This window comes from Leptodactylus fuscus, chromosome 5 (genome assembly GCF_031893055.1).
Source record: "Leptodactylus fuscus isolate aLepFus1 chromosome 5, aLepFus1.hap2, whole genome shotgun sequence".
Lineage (NCBI taxonomy): Eukaryota > Metazoa > Chordata > Amphibia > Anura > Leptodactylidae > Leptodactylus > Leptodactylus fuscus.
The window spans coordinates 8,183,666-8,198,470 of record NC_134269.1 but is presented as its reverse complement, the minus strand read 5'-3'; positions in this window follow the sequence as shown (position 1 = coordinate 8,198,470).

The window sequence follows — 14,805 nt, the reverse complement described above, 5'->3', positions numbered from 1 at the left end:
AGGACAAGGGATCAGGGAGCAGGAACGCAACAAAAACAAACACACAAACAAAGGGTATCACAATAGGGTAGGGTACAGAACAATCAAATAAAACAAGCTAGTAATAAAGATGACCAGCTGGTCTTCAAAGAAGCGCCCTGGCCTGTACGGGCGCAGCTAATGAACAATATACTTCCTATCTAAAGGAAGTATAGCCAACTAAATCTCTGGATGCAAACTACCCAGAGACGAGTGACTATGGGGAGAAAGAACTTGGTGCGGCAAGCACACACAGCGTCTCAGTGAAAGCCATAAAAATGAGATTAATAATCAAACCTGCAGGATATAAGGGCACAGTAGTAATAGTTACATAGCTAGTGTAACAGATAATAAGGTGGGCTCCTAGAGCCGGAACACCCAGCATCAAAAATTGAAAGATTGAAAAACTAGGAAGGTGTCCAGAGCTAAGCAATCTATAGATAACACCTATCTCTTAAGTAATCTGGAATAAATAAGCAACTCAGTCTCAACTCAATCCCGGAACCGAAGTATCCGATAGACTACCAATGTTGAATGAATAACCACCACCTGAATTATAACTAAGCTCCCTGGATTCAGGAGAAAAAGTAAGCTGGGCAAGAGTTTAAGCCAACGTGTAATAACAGACATTAACATCAGCATAGGACATGAAAACAACAAAAACGGCGATCTCTTCACCAGAATACAGATGTAAATGAGGTTATTCATGTCTGAAATGAGGTTGTATCTCAATACAAAAATCGGGTCCCAGTGTCGAATCTCTCTAAACAGTGCACAGGAAGTGCGAGCAGGATAAAGATAGATGTAAGTCTCTAGACTACAGCCAGTCCAACATATCTGCCTAAGTAATCTCTCACACCGAGGATAAGGACTTGTGCAGCGCCCTTCTAGATTTCGGTGACTTAAGTCGTGAAGAAGGCAGCCATGTATCGGGAGGGGGCAGCTCCGGAAGTTTTGATAGATCAGGCGTAGGTAGCCAAGATGGTATGTCCAACGGAGTTATATTTAGGCTTACCCAGACTACTGTGAGATCAGCAGGAGATTGTACAATCAAACGACGTCCCTTAAACTGGATAGACAGTCCGAAGGGGTATAGCCAGGAATATGCAATATCCATCTTGCGCAATACCTCTAAGAGAGGCCTGAGTTGTCGACGTTTCGCCAAAGTAGAGGGCGCAAGATCTTGATAAAGGGACAGTTTATCAGATTCAAAAACAAAATCGGGTCTTGCCCGTGCAGCTGACAATATATCTTGAGTATCCACAAAAGATAAGAGTCCACACAATACATCCCTGGGGGGATCTCCGGATTTTGGTTTGGGGCGTAGAGCTCTGTGCACCCTTTCTATTACTACAGAGGAAGCATGATCTGGGCCCAAGAGAGCGGTAAAGATGGCCATAGCTCTGTCCCTTAAGTCCTCCTGAGCACACTCCTCCGAAATACCTTTTATCCGCAAGTTTCGCCTCCTACTTCTATTCTCCTGGTCTTTCAGGAGGGTGAGAGCACGATCTATTTGATCTTTCTGCGAGGCGACCACCATCTCCAATGCCCTCGCATGCGCTGTGAGACTTGAGCAGCCTTCCTCCGTCACCTCCACTCTGCGGCCTAGTGAGGCCAAATCAGATTTAATGTCCGCCAAGTCCATCCTTACCGGCTGGAGAGCTTGTTGTAGAGCACGGTGAAATTCTTTCCTCAGGAAGGCTTTGGAGATCATCGGTGCTGCTCCCTCATCACTATCGCCCTCTCCTCCACTGTCCACATCGGAGCCGTGCACAGGCGCCACAGTATGCACACCCGCCGGCGCCATCTTGGGAGAGTGGCTGCGAGCATGCGGGCTCTTCTTACGGAGGAATTTCTGCATGTCGGACTGCTGCTTCGCTATCTTCGGGGTTCCAGGTAAGTCACCCCCTTTGTCTCTGCCAGTTTTGCCCATTTTCTCCCCAGGAATGAAGCTACGAGATGCCCTATGTGCTTAATATGCAGCGGAGCTGCAGGCACATGCTACCACTGCGCTCGGCGGTCAAGCTCCGCCCCCACACTAGCGCTTATATTCTGTCTAGAAGGAGCCCGCATGGACACCCGCTGGAAGGAATACAATCCCAGCACGGTCCAGTCCTTCTGCCCCATTGTCTTCTCATGGGTCCATGCCTGAGTTCAGCTGAAGCCGCTGATTGACCTCAGCAGTCACGTGACTGCTGAGGTCAATCAGTGGCTTCAGCAGTCCTCAGGAAGAAGCCCATGTTGTCACATGTAGTGACATCACATGCCCTTTGCTGATTGGACTGTTCATCACTGGACCGAGAAGACCAAGAAGACCGAATGCGTTGGGAGGGACCGTGGAAAAGTGAGTATGATTTTTTTTTTTTTTTTTTTCACTGCCCCCAGCTTATCTAAACATTAAATGTGTTGTGCATTTTTTCCTGGACAACCCCTTTAAGTATATGAATTTATTTATAGGGTCATTATTATCCCATTCACTTTTTTATAAATTCATATGGATAAGAGATTTCACTGATTTGTTATTATTAGGGTTGAGCTGATCTTGACTTTTCAGGATCGATTTTGAAATCCGATTTCTGATCATTTTTCATTTGAACCCGATCTCGATCCCGATTCCGATCCCAATGCAAGTCAATGGGATTTTTTTTTACTAATCGGAGATCAGATTTTAATAACAATCCTCTTCACTATACAGCATGGAATCTAAGAATTTAACACTTTAATTGTTAGAATCCACACTGTGTAGTGATTTTTTAAAATCACTAATTAGCCAGAGGATTTTTTTTTTAATCCTCTGGCTACTTAGTCCCCCCCTTGTTGTCCACTTACCTGCAGAGATGTCTGGTCTGGTGCCTGGTGTTCTCGTTCTTCTTCGCCTCACTGCCCCCCGCCTCCCAGGTTAGGAGAGTGTGGGCGGGTTAGAAGAGTGTGGGCAGGTACTGGGAGGGGAGACGTCACTCTCCTAAGCCACAAGCCCCGACTTCCTAGTTCTTTAACACTAACCTGGGAGAAAGGGGCAGCGAGGCGAAGAAGAATGAGAACATCGGGCACCGGACCAGCCATCTCTGCAGGTAAGTAGCTACTAGAGATGTTAGTTAGTCTTCCATTAGAATGAATGGACGCAGCTGGCACACAGGGGGTTAAGGCTGTGTGCCGGCTGCTTCCATTCATTCCTATGGAACCGCAGTGGAGCCTTCACACTGAGTATACGCTTCGCTCAGAATGAGCAGAGCGTATACTCAGTGTGAAGGCTAAACATTGTTAGCTTTTCCCACAATGCTTGGCCCATTAGCAAAGCATTGTGGGAAATAATCACCGATCTCAATCCCACCTAAAAAGATCATGTTCGGAATTCTGACCGAGGTCATGAAATTTTCTCGATCGCCGATCGTAATCCGATCTTTTCCCAACACGATCACTCAACCCTAGTTATTATTTATCACATATTTCTTAATTTTTATAGCAATTTTCTCTCTGCCTGATTCATGCGGACACTGTGCGGAAAACACAAGGAACCCATTATAGTCTATGGGGTCCACGGGTTTCCTGAAGGTAACCATGTTTTAATGCATTCGGTATTCCATTCAGAGGGGGAACCCAAGCGGACTCCCTAAATGGAATACCAAATGCAGATGTGAACCAGGCCTCAGTCTATCCCATAATATAGACAGCTTATCTGTGTCTCTCAGGAATTATGGGCTGTCTAAGGAGCCATTTCAGGATAGATAGGACGTTAATAAGAAATCCTACTAATATTATAAAGGTGAAAGTTTGTGTGTTTGGATGTTTTTTCCTCAATCAAAACCGCTCAACCGATTTGCGCAAAATTTTCCACAAACATAGTTCCTAGGCAGGATTGAAAGGCTACTTTTCGTCACAATCACGGACACACGTTCTTGCCAGGAAGCGCAGAAAGCCAAAATTCATAGCAGCAGGTCTGCAGCAGATCTGTAATCCCACACACTTCTTAGCATAGCAAGCCACATACTCCCTATTGCCGCCTCCGGGCTAGCCCCTAACCCCAGGCAATAACATTTACATATACTTTCACACTTCTCTGCTCACATTAAGGTTACTCCAGCTGCCTACCTCTTCCACGCTCCGGACCCGGCATCTTTGCCGAACACCAGAGCAATCAGGATTCTCACCACTGCCCAGCCACAGCAACTACACTGTATTTGCAGGAGCATGCGCACATTGCCGACATACACATTGTGTTCCGGGACGCAACCACTTTGCAGCTGTAGCCTAGGCCGCAGCGCTGGAAGTACTCGGCAGCCCGTGACAGTCCCCGACACCGCACTCAACTTACTGGTCTTGCACCTTCCCGACCCTTCAGCTTCCATAGGTCTTGATGCAACAAATGCCTGTGTCGCAGGGAGGGGGAAGGGGCATGAGCTCCGGGGCCAAGCGGTAGATACGGAGCCCCGGGAGCAAGTACAGGGGAAAAGGGAGCGGAGGCACGCAGGGTGATGGCGCCGGGGGCGCACGCTGACAAACATAGTCTACAGCTCTTGGCTACCTCTACACAGCTCAGCCCCAACACGAACCTGCAGACGAAGTCGCGGCCAGATGCTAGTGTATTTATATGTGTGATCATAGAATTATCAAAAGGGGGAGAAATTTTAGAAAAGAAACAAAGTCATTTCTACATATTGTCCTGTAGATATTAGTTTATTGCAGTTTGATAAGTTTGTTTTGAGCAGTTTTCAAGCTGACATTCTTCCGTCATGTAAGATTCCGCTTATGTTTTCTTCTTGTGTTGCAAAACTTTTCCAATCTTTCAACAACATTTAGACAAAAAAAAGAAGACTTCGTGCAAGGCAAGGTAACGCCTTCTTCAAATTGAGGATGTGAGATAAAGTTACAAAATGCAAAATAGTGCGGCAGATTCTTAGTGACTCTGCCCCAGTGTGTGCCAGTGAGTGATGCTGGAGGATAAGTCCGGAGTATTTTTAGACTTTCTTGTCCATCCACTTATTATTTGGCTCACTGTGCTTTACTTTGTGCAGACTTTCTACAAGCCATTATATATTTGTGATACATTATATTACAGAGTGACAGTGTCGGACTAGGATGTCTACGGCCCACTAGTGGAATTGTTACTAGGGGCCCACTGCCAGGACACCTGCAGATTAGCTGTACTGACACAGAGTGGCTTAGGCATGGTTCACATTTGCGTTCAGTATTCCGTTCAGGGAGTCCACTTGAGGACCCCCGAAGGGAATACTGAATGCATTAGAAAGCAGTTAGTAAAGAAACCACACGAACCCCATAGATTATAATGGGGTCAGTGTGTTTTCCACGTGGTGTTTGCACCAATCAGGTGGAGAGAAAATTCCTGCTTGTAGCACAGATCCCTCACCATTTCTCTTCCCCTTCATTCTAGGAGAAAAAAACAGAAAAGGGAAGGGAGCAAGTAAAAAATGTAATCTCCCCCCCATTGCACTACTACTGTAGCCATACTCCCCACGCTTGCTTAGAAGGATATTCCAATCTTGGCCATAAATAGTCGAGACAAATCAAATCAAATCAAAAAAGCTTTATTGGCACGTCCGAATAGATATTTGGCATTGCCAAAGCTAGTAGAGTGGGGGGGGGGGGGAGTTGGACTCGGGTGGGTGAGTGGTGGGGGTGGTGTGGGTGGTTTGGGGTATAACAGTCCATGGAGTCTCATCTTCCTCTTCGTTGGTGACCGTTATATGGGGAGGTGGGGTGGGGCGGGGCGGTTGGTTTGGGGTATAACAGTCCGTGGAGTCTCATCTTCCTCTTCGTTGGTGACTGCTATATGGGGAGGTGGGGGTGGGGTGGGTGTATTGGGATAAATATAACAGTCCGTGGAGTCTCATCTTCCTCTTGTTTGGTGACAGCTGGACACGTATTGGGCAGCGATCTCCACAGTGGCCTCTTCTTCTCCCAGTAGGATGTAGAGTTTCCTCTTCTCATCTGCAGATATGAAGTCTGGGATGTGGGCAGAGAGTCTTTGGTAGTAGACGACCCTCACAGCTGAGTATTTGGTGCAGTGTAGCAGGAAGTGGGTCTCGTCTTCTAGGACTCCCTGGTCACAGTGTTGGCACAGTCTCTTCTCCCGTGGCTTGTACGTCTGCCTGTATCGCCCCGTCTCTATCTCTAGGTTGTGGGTGCTCAGTCTGTACCGGCTCAGGGTCTGTCTGTGCTTGGGGTGGCGTATTCTCTCCAGGTATGTGGCCATGGTGTAGTCCCTTTGTAGGGATTGGTACACGGTGAGTTTCTTGGAGTTATTTATTTCGTTTCTCCATTCTTCAATGTACCGCTCTCTGTTTGCCTCTGTGGTCGCCTTTATTTCGGCCTTGGTTATCATCTGTTGGTGTTTTTGGTTTGGTGGTTGGCTGTTGTTTGGTTGGTGAGTGTCTGGTTTGCTCAGGTGGCTTAGCCATGCTTGGTGGTGGTAGGAGTCGGGCTTGCTCCCCTGGATGTGTGCCTGGAAAGCTAGCGCCCTCTTCTGTATGGTGAGCCATAGGGGGAGTCTGCCTAGCTCTGCCCTGCAGGCCATGTTGGTGGTGTTGCGATGGACATGGAGCAGGTATTTGCAGAACTCCAGGTGGAAGTTCTCTGTTGGGCTGGAATCCCACTTTGACTGGTCTGGGTAGGTGGCTGGGCCCCAAACCTCGCTGCCATAGAGAAGGATCGGGGAGATGACTGCGTCAAATATCTTCAGCCAGACCCTCACCGGTGGTTTGAGGTGGTACAGTTGTCTTCTGATGGCGTAGAAGGTTCTGCAGGCTTTTGCTTTCAGGGTTTCTATTGCTGCTTTGAAGCTTCCTGATTGGCTGAGCTCCAGCCCCAGGTAGGTGTAGCTGTTGGTTTTCTCCAGTGTGGAGCCGTTCAGTGTGAATTGTGGGGTGGTGGAGGCTTTATTGTGGCCCTTCTTCTGGAATACCATGACTTGAGACATGAGACAGGGATACTGTACTTCACAACCTCTGGGACAGGAATTACAGAAACAATGTGACTGTTCTACACTATTTCCATAACTCCCATGGAGGTAAATGGTATGGAAACAGTGTAACACAGTGAGCAATGAAGTATTTGTAACCGACAAAGTTCCAGAAGCAGCGCGCCTCACTCTTCTGCTCCACTTCTGGATACCCCTTACCCCCCATAGAGGACACAGAGGTTCCCGTAAGTGCCAACCTAGAGATTGGGATTTAGGAGCAAGTATTCTCATCTTGCCATTAATTTACTGAGATGGAAATAAGACAATAATATAAAGGTAAATAGAAAAAAAAAATCCAACCTAGTTTATTGTAAACATATCCAATAAAATTATCTGAAAAGATAGTTAAAGCCATAAATTTTGGTCTAGATAATATATACACCGCATATATCTGGGCAATGGGATTCATCATGTAGAGGCCACACTTGGCCCCAGTCCCTGGTCCTTTCATCTTTATATCATATATGTTGATATCCATATGACCTCCCATACTAAGTGCTTGAATATCAGGGATGGATGGGTGACTATATTATGTTTGGTGCCCAATGATTGATCTCCACAAATGCCAGAGTATATCTGTGTCCACAGTTTGCATGAGCTTACAATTCTTGGTTGACACATAGGCTCTCATTCCATTCACCCCTAGTACAGATATATGTGAATACACAAGCCCCGAGAGGGACATACAGTCCTATGAAAAAGTTTGGGCACCCCTATTAATCTTAATCATTTTTAGTTCTAAACATTTTGGTGTTTGCAGCAGCCATTTCAGTTTGCTATATCTAATAACTGATGGACACAGTAATATTTCAGGATTGAAATTAAGTTTATTGTACTAACAGAAAATGTGCAATATGCATTAAACCAAAATTTGACTGGTGCAAAAGTATGGGCACCTCAACAGAAAAGTGACATTAATATTTAGTAGATCCTCCTTTTGCAAAGATAACAGCCTCTAGTCGCTTCCTGTAGCTTTTAATCAGTTCCTGGATCCTGGATGAAGGTATTTTGGACCATTTCTTTCTACAAAACAATTCAAGTTCAGTTAAGTTAGATGGTCGCCGAGCATGGACAGCCCGCTTCAAATCATCCCACAGATGTTCAATGATATTCAGGTCTGGGGACTGGGATGGCCATTCCAGAACATTGTAATTGTTCCTCTGCATGAATGCCTGAGTCGATTTGGAGCGGTGTTTTGGATCATTGTCTTGCTGAAATATCCATCCCCGGAGTAACTTCAACTTCATCACTGATTCTTGAACATTATTCTCAAGAATCTGCTGATACTGAGTGGAATCCATGCGACCCTCAACTTTAACAAGATTCCCGATGCCGGCATTGGCCACACAGCCCCAAAGCATGATGGAACCTCCACCAAATTTTACAGTGGGTAGCAAGTGTTTTTCATGGAATGCTGTTTTTTTTGGACGCCATGCATAACATCTTTTTGTATGACCAAACAACTCAATCTTTGTTTCATCAGTCCACAGGACCTTCTTCCAAAATGAAGCTGGCTTGTCCAAATACTTTTGGCTTTTGCATACCTCAGGCGACTCTGTGGTGTGCTTGCAGAAACGGCTTCTTTCTCATCACTCTCCCATACAGCTTCTATTTGTGCAAAGTGCGCTGTATTGTTGACCGATGCACAGTGACACCATCTGCAGCAAGATGATGCTGCAGCTCTTTGGAGGTGGTCTGTGGATTGTCCTTGACTCTTCTCACCATTCTTCTTCTCTGCCTTTCTGATATTTTTCTTGGTCTGCCGCTTCTGGGCTTAACAAGAACTGTCCCTGTGGTCTTCCATTTCTTTACTATGTTCCTCACAGTGGAAACTGACAGGTTAAATCTCTGAGGCAACTTTTTGTATCCTTCCCCTGAACAACTATGTTGAACAATCTTTGATTTCAGATCATTTGAGAGCGGGCTGTCCATGCTCGGCGACCATCAGACTTAACTGAACTTGAATTGTTTTGTAAAGAGGAATGGTCCAAAATACCTTCATCCAGGATCCAGGAACTGATTAATAGCTACAGGAAGTGACTAGAGGCTGTTATCTTTGCAAAAGGAGGATGTACTAAATATTAATGTCACTTTTCTGTTGAGGTGCCCATACTTTTGCACCGGTCAAATTTTGGTTTAATGCATATTGCGCATTTTCTGTTAGTACAATAAACCTCATTTCACTCCTGAAATATTACTGTGTCCATCAGTTATTAGATATATCAAACTGAAATGGCTTTTGCAAACACCAAAATATTTAGAACTAAAAATGATTAGGATTAATAGGGGTGCCCAAACTTTTTCATAGGACTGTAAATGGCTGACTGTTTCCTATTCTCCTCCGGGTCCCTTCAGTGCATCGATCCCATGCTTCTATTGGTACTTACTGGCAATGAGCGGCCACATCTCCCCAGGCACCGGTGTTGATTGACTGTGGTTCGGCAGGTATCACTATGGTGGGGCCATCCATTGGTGACATATACATCCAGAAATAAAAGCATTGATATTTTATTTTTGTCAATTACATATAAATTCCATCAATATTTGGTGTGACCTTTGCCCTTTGGAGGAGGAGTCCTGGAAGTGATGATACAGCCCCCACCTTGATCTCAATATCATCCAGTCTGTCTATAAAATGATATCATTATATGTAGGGATGTCAGATAGTGATCCATACTTACTCTTGTGTAGGTTTCTACTTAGTACAAAAGTTCAGCACCCAATTTTCATGTCTGCTAATTTCTACATTGTATCTTCTGAGAATTTTATAAGCTATATATTTCCCTCCCAGTGTCTGATAATATCCCACAGCTCTTCCATCTCCTGGGATGGTCCCTTTCCCATCATATCATTGTACTGGTCCTCAGTCTGTAGATCCCGGTCCCAGAGATCACATAGAACTGGATCTACTATATATCCATTATCCCTGTAATAAGATTTGATCTATAAAGTTCACCTTGTTTGCAGAATGAGGAGAGAATTATGAGATAAAGGCGCCACATTGTTGCAGGCCTCCCTGAGCTTGTGGTGGTTGGAGTATCCTTGATGGTGACCACAAGAATAAGACTCAGAAGACAGTGCTGTAGGAAGCGATAACCCAGTTTACTTGTAGAATACTGGTGAGGAACAATAAATCCTTATCCAAGCAGTGGGGTACAGTTCTTAAAAAGCTACCATGTATAGCCTCTCAGCCATATACCCTAGATAACCTGTATGCTCCGAACTGAGGTCAAATTTCTTGGATTCTGACTGCACTTCAATCACTACAATTGTTTGCGGAGGGTCCAATAATACTGGGAGGTGATTTTAATGTAGCCTTCTTTGGATTCCTCTTCCTCGACCCAAACATTCACACAGAAATCCTTAGGTAAACTGATGTCTACTCTCCATGAGATGCAATTACTTGATGTATGGCGGGCTCATCATCTGAACACTAAAGATTTCTCGTTCTATTCCCCGCCTAATAGATCGTTCCACAGACTGGATTATATTCTTGTCTCTAGGGATTTGTTGAAGTCAGTTACTGCCTCTACCATTGCCCCATGACCATTTCTGACCATGCCCCAGTTCAGGGCAGCTTAAGACTCACGCAATTGCCTCGCCCGCAATGGACCTGGAGACTCAACGAGTCTTTATTAGACTCGGATGAGAATGTGACAGAACTCACCAAACACTTAGAAGAATATTTTCAAGCAAATACTACGCCGGTTGTGCAACCCACCTCCATTTGGAAGGCACACAAGTTGTACATTCGAGGTTTTTTGATTTCTCTTGCCTCCAGGACAAAAAAGGCAAAACAGAGAGAAATCGATGATCTAATAAGCCGGATTGCCGGTATAGAATGCTGTCACAAACGCTCGCAGGTACTGACTCTACAATCCGAATTAGATTCCCTGAGAACCAAGCTCTTAGATGTACTAAATACTAAGGCGGCTAGACATCACCTTCATTTCCAGAAATTGTTATATGCCCATGGAGATAAAGGAGGAAAATTAATGTCCAATTTGATCAAAAAGGAGAGGGCCAAGTCGTTTATTCACCAGATTAAGACGTCTTCTGGTCGCATCCTTACTGCTACTCCAGCTATCACCGAAGAAATTACCAAATTCTACTCGGCTCTGTATAATTTGAAAGAGGAAGATCAACTGACTTTGACGGCCCAGAAAGCAGCACTAACTGAAAAATTTTTACGGAACCTGGACCTTCCTAAACTCCTTAAGACTGCTGTGGACTCGCTACTGGATCCGATTACGGTTAAGGAAGTTAATGAAGTCCTGAATAGTTTTGCAGCAGGAAAAAGTCCAGGTCCAGACGGCCTCCCCGTATTCTATTACAAAAAGTTTCAAGCTGTCTTGACTCCTCAACTTGTATCCTGGTGTAATGCTTTACTACAGGGCGGTTGTCTTCCGAAACAAGCACAAGAGGCTCATATCACTTTGATCCCCAAGGAAGGGAAAGATAGCCTCCTTTGTGGGAGCTATCGCCCAATTTCGTTACTCAATGTAGATATTAAAATTTGGGCAAAACTCATTGCTAGAAGATTGCGATCCTTTATCCCGGATTTAGTTAATGCGGAACAATCTGGGTTTGTTTTAGGCAGGGAAGGGAGGAATAAAACTGCCAAACTGCTTCCTCTCTTGTCTTATGTTCAGCGAACCAATAGTGCTTTGGTTCTTGTGGGGATAGACGCAGAAAAGGCGTTCGATAGGGTTGATTGGCAATATATGAGAGCTACTCTTAATTCATTCGCATTCCCTGAACCATTTATCCAAGCTATTTTCTCACTTTATTCTAGCTCCTCAGCGAAAATTAGAGTGAATGGTACCCTGTCGTCGGCTTTTTCTATCTCTAATGGAACCAGACAGGGTTTCCCGCTCTCGCCTACGCTTTTTATTTTAGTATTGGAGACTCTCCTTCAAATGGTACGACAGGATAACAGGATTCGGAGTCTTACTTTAGAAGGCCGAATTCTTACTTCTATCGCATTTGCGGATGATGTTCTTTTCATTGTGTCAAATCCAGAAGAAGGGCTGCCCATGTTGGTAGAAAAGAACTTGGAATATGGGAAAATCTCAACCTTACAAAATCTGAAGTTTTGAATGTGTCGCTTTCGCAGAAGAGAGTAGATAGACTGAAAGCCAATTCCCCTTTTATATGGACCAATGGCAGCTTGAAATACCTGGGCATTCATCTTTCGCCACGTCTCGAAGACCTGTATAGACTTAATTTTGTGCCGCTCCTGGATGTCGTGACTAAATCCTTGCTGAAATACAAAAAACTTCTGCTTTCTTGGTTTGGCAGGAAGAGTCTAATACAGACCCATTTGATGCCGAAAATTCTTTATAAGATGCTGATGTTACCGATTTCCTTGCCTGCGTCCTTTTTCAGTTCGATTCGCAGTGTTTTTACGAGGTTTATTTGGAGGGGTAAGAAATCAAGAATTTCTTGGAACAGACTCACAGAGAGGAAACATTCAGGAGGCATTGGCCTTTCCAATGTTCGGAAATATTATAAAGCGATTCAATTAGCTTGGTGGTTGGAATTGGTATCGCCTCTGAAAACCTCGTTCCCACTTCATTGTTTGGATATTAGTAGGAATGCGGGGCCATTGTCAATTTTGTGGCTACCTGCACAGAAACGTAAAACCACGGCTGCACTTTGCGCTAATCTACTATGCACTACATTGCTTAAGCATGATTTCAACTTTGAGTCATATTCGTCTATATGAAGGATTGTTATTAGACAATTTTGCACTCTGTACAATTTCTCTTCTACTCTTTACCCTTTTAAGAATGTTGACTTATTTTGCTATGTTATTACGCTGTAATTCAAAAAATTATCAATAAACTTATTGAATTAAAAAAAAAAAAAAAAAAAGCTACCATGTGTGACCTCAGACTTATAGACAGGGCCAGTGGCGTAATCACGGTAGCAGTGGTAGCAGCTGCCACAAGACCCAACACCTTAGGGGGCCCGGGCCCCCCTCCAGAAGTTAGTACGCCAAAAAAATTAATAAAAAAGAAATTTTACTTTTTGAGGCCCGAGGCCACCTAAAGTGTTGGGTTCGGGGCGGGGGAGAGCCTCAGCGTGCGTCTTGACAATGATGGAGGGGTGGAGACATTGTGCAGGAAGAAGATAGTGCCAGGGGATTCAACTTATGTAGTGAGCAGTGCAGCGCTGAAGTCTTCTGAAGAGTGAGTGCAGACTGGTCACTTTAACCCATGTGTGCAGGGCAGGCTGTCAGCACACAGTACTGTGAGGGAAGCTGCCTGCTGCTCTATCTGATGCCTGGAGAAGAAGGGGTTACAATGCCACTTTCAGTGCTGTAATCCCTTCTTCCCCAGGCAGAAACCTTATTACAGTATTATGTATTACAGTACATAATACTGTGTGCAGGGGCCACTATGAGGCATAATATTGTGTGCAGGGGCCACTATGGGGAATATTACTGTGTGCAGGGGCCACTATGGAGTATAATACTGTGTGCAGGGGCCACTATGGGACATAATACTGTGTGCAGGGGCCACTATGGGACATAATACTGTGTGCAGGGGCCACTATGGGGGATAATACTGTGTGCAGGGGCCACTATGGGGCATAATAATGTGTGCAGGGGCCACTATGGGACATAATACTGTGTGCAGGGGCCACTATGGGACATAATACTGTGTGCAGGGGCCACTATGGGACATAATACTGTGTGCAGGGCCACTATGGGACATAATACTGTGTACAGGGGCCACTATGGGGTATAATACTGTGTGCAGGGGCCACTATGGGGCATAATACTGTGTACAGGGGCCACTATGGGGGATAATACTGTGTACAGGGGCCACTATGGGGTATAATACTGTGTACAGGGACCACTATGGGGCATATTAGTGCGTGTGCAGGTAAGCAGTGGGGGGGAGGCGTTCGGGCAAGGTCTTTAGGCGGGAGGGTCCATGTCAAAAGTTCACCACAGAGCCCTGCCATTCCTATTTACGCCACTGGACAGGGCCGTAACTACGAGGGCCATCTTACAATTACCTTCACAGTCTCCTTGCCCACAATCCATCTCCTGACTGCAGAGCAACTGTGCCTGTAGATTGTGTACAGTACTGTGAGCGGTGCCTCATATTCTTCCAAAGAAAAATGAAAAAAGTAATACCGAGCAACCACAGGAAATACACACAAATTGAACGTGTATACAGGTACAAGGGAGATTTCCAGCAGCAGCAGTTTCATCCAGAAACCCCTTGGGGGACAAAAGATTCAGACGAATGACCGGTGGATGCGAAGAAAGCTGCGCTACTCTCTTGGGATAAACAACACACGCACTTTATTCTGCTTTCCATAAAAACACGACGCTACGCACAGCGTTTCGGGGATTCCCCTTTTTCAAGTGTAACAGAAACACAATGTATCCAAACAGGGAGCAGGAGTCAAGGGCAGAAGCTTCCTTGCAGGCCACTCCACGCTGTGCTTCACACTTGATTCCTGCAAGGAAGCTTCTGCCCTTGACTCCTGCTCCCTGTTTGGATACATTGTGTTTCTGTTACACTTGAAAAAGGGGAATCCCCGAAACGCTGTGCGTAGCGTCGTGTTTTTATGGAAAGCAGAATAAAGTGCGTGTGTTGTTTATCCCAAGAGAGTAGCGCAGCTTTCTTCGCATCCCTCATATTCTTCCAAAGTCATGTACCAATGGCCCTGATAATTTTTATAGCCCTGCTTATTTGCTATAACTTGTTTTTGAGATTTTTATTATATAAAACAGGACATTTATAAATCATAGAAGTACATTAACAGATGAAGGATAAAATAAGAGTCCG